This window comes from Lampris incognitus, chromosome 6 (assembly GCF_029633865.1).
Source record: "Lampris incognitus isolate fLamInc1 chromosome 6, fLamInc1.hap2, whole genome shotgun sequence".
Classification (NCBI taxonomy): Eukaryota; Metazoa; Chordata; class Actinopteri; order Lampriformes; family Lampridae; genus Lampris; species Lampris incognitus.
In genome coordinates, this window is record NC_079216.1 from 2,088,377 (window position 1) to 2,093,040 (window position 4,664).

The following is a 4,664-nucleotide window of genomic DNA, read 5'->3' on the forward strand; positions in this document are numbered from 1 at the left end:
TGGTTATCCAAAGGAATTGAATCGAGTGCAACTGGACTTGGTGTGTGTGTGTGTGTGTGTGTGTGTGTGTGTGTGTGTGTGTGTGTGTGTGTGTGTGTGTGTGTATGTATGTATATACACTACCGTTCAAAAGTTTGGGATCACCCAAACAATTTCGTGTTTTCCATGAAAAGTCACACTTATTCACCACCATATGTTGTGAAATGAATAGAAAATAGAGTGAAGACATTGACAAGGTTAGAAATAATGATTTGTATTTGAAATAAGATTTTTTTTACATCAAACTTTGCTTTCGTCAAAGAATCCTCCATTTGCAGCAATTACAGCATTGCAGACCTTTGGCATTCTAGCTGTTAATTTGTTGAGGTAATCTGGAGAAATTGCACCCCACGCTTCCAGAAGCAGCTCCCACAAGTTGGATTGGTTGGATGGGCACTTCTTTGAGCAGATTGAGTTTCTGGAGCATCACATTTGTGGGGTCAATTAAACGCTCAAAATGGCCAGAAAAAGAGAACTTTCATCTGAAACTCGACAGTCTATTCTTGTTCTTAGAAATGAAGGCTATTCCATGCGAGAAATTGCTAAGAAATTGAAGATTTCCTACACCGGTGTGTACTACTCCCTTCAGAGGACAGCACAAACAGGCTCTAACCAGAGTAGAAAAAGAAGTGGGAGGCCGCGTTGCACAACTGAGCAAGAAGATAAGTACATTAGAGTCTCTAGTTTGAGAAACAGAGGCCTCACAGGTCCCCAACTGGCATCTTCATTAAATAGTACCTGTTAGAGCCTGTTTGTGCTGTCCTCTGAAGGGAGTAGTACACACCGGTGTAGGAAATCTTCAATTTCTTAGCAATTTCTCGCTGTAATTGCTGCAAATGGAGGATTCTTTGACGAAAGCAAAGTTTGATGTAAAAAAAATCTTATTTCAAATACAAATCATTATTTCTAACCTTGTCAATGTCTTGACTCTATTTTCTATTCATTTCACAACATATGGTGGTGAATAAGTGTGACTTTTCATGGAAAACACGAAATTGTTTGGGTGATCCCAAACTTTTGAACGGTAGTGTATATATATACCAAGTCCATCTGATTACAGAAACAATAACTAGGATTCATTAAACAATCCATTACACAATGAGGGTCTTTAGCAGGGTCTGTGGACTATTATTTGTGCAGATGACATCATCATGATCTTCATCCATGTCTCCATCCATCTATCCGTTTGTCCAGCTGTCCATCCATCCACCTACCCACCAGTCCATTATCAAGTTTCTTATCAGGTTCCGACAGCGGATCAGCTCTGACCTCCGTTCTCCCCTCATTTTACTCCTCCAGCTCCTCCTGAGGGACACCCCAGCTGGAAGGGGAGCTGGAAGACGGAATTAATTTCATGGTCCAGGCTCTGTCCTCTCATTATGCCAGTTACCCCAGTAATACATACAACACTGTAGAAATAACAATGCAAGCCCCAGAAAACAGATGGCGTCCAAGCTGCCATTTGACCTCTGGGGGAAAAAGACTCAGTGGTTTTAATAAACAGCTCCCCACTTTGACCCGCTGTCACTTTAGTTGGATCTTCCTAGAAGTGATTTTCCCCCTGAATTCAAATCTCAGTACAGTAATGGAAGTTAATACAATAATGTGTAAAAAAAAAAAAAAGTATAATTAGACAGAATGATCAGGGCTCTAATTCCTGTTGTCCAAAGGGAGGAAGAGGATTTCCCAAACCGTGAGAGGTTCATCACCGCAGGATCAAGCCAGGACTAGAGAATGCTCCCCATCCCTCAATAACACTTAAAGACACACTAACACGGACCTTCGACAGCTCCGATGTATATCCATTCCAAATGTTAACAGCTAAATGTTGGGGTGTCCGGGTGGCGTGGCGGTCTATTCCGGTGCCTACCAACACAGGGATCGCTGGTTCAAATCCCCGTATTACCTCCGGCTTGGTCGGGCGTCCCTACAGACACAACTGGCCGTGTCTGTGGGTGGGAAGCCAGATGTGGGTGTGTGTCCTGGTCGCTGCACTAGCGCCTCCTCTGATCGGTCAGGGCGCCTGTTCGGGGGAGATAGGGAACTGGGGGGAATAGCATGATCCTCCCACGTGCTACGTCCCCCTGGTGAAACTCCTCACTGTCAGGTGAAAAGAAGCGGCTGGCGACTCCACATGTATGGGAGGAGGCATGTGGTAGTCTGCAGCCCTCCTGGATCAGCAGAGGGGGTGGAGAAGAGATCGGGACGGCTCAGAAGAGTGGAGTAACTGACTGGATGCAATTGGGGATAAAAAGGGGGGGAAATTAAAAACAAAAGCTAAATGTTAATGTGGGACACAGTGGATTGTCAGATCCATGTGTCCTGACCCAAGACAATGGGTTTTACAGGGGACAGGAAAGAGGCCAAGTTCAAATGTACATCTGGACAGCAATGACAACTTTGTCTTAAGTGATGATGGGGAGGGATTGAACACGTGGCTTCTATTAACACTGCACACAAACATGCAAGTACACAAAGACCCGAGAAACAGAGGTTGATATAACAACAGAAGTGTAATTTGTGTGTTTTCCATCGTATATTTTCAGGTGGCGCTACAGTGGCAGGTGGCTCGTTGTCTAACAGATGAATAAGGTGGTTCATTTCACGTTGTCTTTTGTCAACAGAGTTTAATTCCTGCTGTCCACGATAACGTGCTGTTCTCATACTTACTGACACTATCCAGGAAGTCAGCCACTTCATCATGACTCCTGACTCATCCTCTCTGAGTCACTGCTTCCCCCCGTCCTCCGGCCGCACCGCCAGCAGGAAGCTGGCCGAGGAGGCAGACATGGCCTCATCGTGTGTGTGTGTATCCTCATAAGGACAATGATGGTGTGAGTGTGGAGGTGTAGCCGGATTATGGCAGGGAAGGGGTTATCTTAAGAACAGACACACACTGACAGCGAGCCACCATGTGTGTTCTTCGTGGTGGAAACACAGCGGCGTGACCCGGCAGAGGAGCGTGGACTCTGAGTCTGGAGTCACGGCTCGCCGGAGCGCTCGGCCTCTCCCCGCAGTGGGTCCACATCAAAGCAAAGCGCTGCCGCTAAGCTCATTATAGCAATAAGCTCCGCCGCATCCCCGGAGAAGGTGACAGGGACAGAAGGAGCTGGGCTACGAGACTCCAGCAGAGACGTGAGCATTAAGCCTCAGACAGACTCTCCAACCAGGGTTCAACATTTATCTCCAAGCTGCTGCACACACATCTGCCATCCACCACCACCACCATGCCATACGTTCAGTAAAGGTAGGTGGTGTGAGTCCATTAGACCCTCACGTGGAACACAATGCTGGAACATCAGGAAGAGGAAGACGATCTCAGAACATCTGGAGAAGACAACGGACAGTATCTCAATATAAACAGGCATGGGAGTAAAGAGATGTATGATCCATCCATCATCCAAACCGCTTAGCCTGCTCTCAGGGTCGCAGGATGCTGCAGCCTATCCCATCAGTCACTGGGTGGTGGGGGGGAGATACCCTGGACAGGCCGCCAGGCCAACACACACACACACACACACCTAGGGACAATTTAGTGTGGCCCATTCACCTGACCTACATGTCTTTGAGTCACCTGACCTGTATGTCTTTGAGTCACCTGACCTGCATGTCTTTGGACTGTGGGAGGAAACCGGAGCCCCCAGAGGAAACCCACACAGACACGGGGAGAACATGCAAACTCCACACAGAGGACAACCTGGGACCACCCCCAAGGTTGGACTACCCCGGGGCTCGAACCCAGGACCTTCTTGCTGTGAGGCCACCATGCTAACCACTGAACCACCGTGCCGCCCAAGATTTATATTTTTAAGAAATAGTTAAAGCGCAAAATTGTAACAAATTCAATTCAAACCTTTACTCATAATGTCCTAATCCTTTCAGTGACGTCTTAAATGTTCCACAGGTCTCTACAGACATGTGAGATATTTGACAGATGTGTGGTAGAACTTTCCAGCACAGCTAGCTGGGAGAACAAAATAAGAGGCATGCTTCCAGCAACACATCAGCATCATAGCAGGTACTGTGGTTCGTCTTCTGGTGGTGATACACCAACATACAAACACGTGTGCTAGGTCAGGGTTGGACACAGTCCACTGACACACGTGGCCAAGTGGACAGGATGTGGCAGCTGGTGAACAGGAAATGGGTATCAATGCATGTGGACAGGAAGAGGGTCATAATACCATTTAGTCAGAGTCCAAAACAGTCATGGTACAACTCTGCTGCCTCTGAGCCGAGCTGCTCCTGACTGAAGAGACAGGTAGGAGCAGCAAGACTCCATCTGAAACAGACCCGCGACATAGATCCAGTGCCTGTGATGGGACTACTCCCGTGTCTTCCAAATGAACGCTGCTCAGCCACGGAGTTCACAGCAAAATCATCCAGTCTTCCTTCTTCCTCACTCCAACTCATCACAGCAAGCTGCTCCGTCAACATACCCCACCCAAACCCCCACGAGTGCTGAGGCACCGGCACCACTCTGAGTTTAGATGCCGACTGTGCACAATTCCACACAGCAAGGGCATTATAACGGATCAGCAATGGTTCTGTTTCACAGCCCTGCCATCTGAAGAAAGCTTCTCTATTTATTGTCAAATACCACAAGCTGAAAATGTCTTGCATTT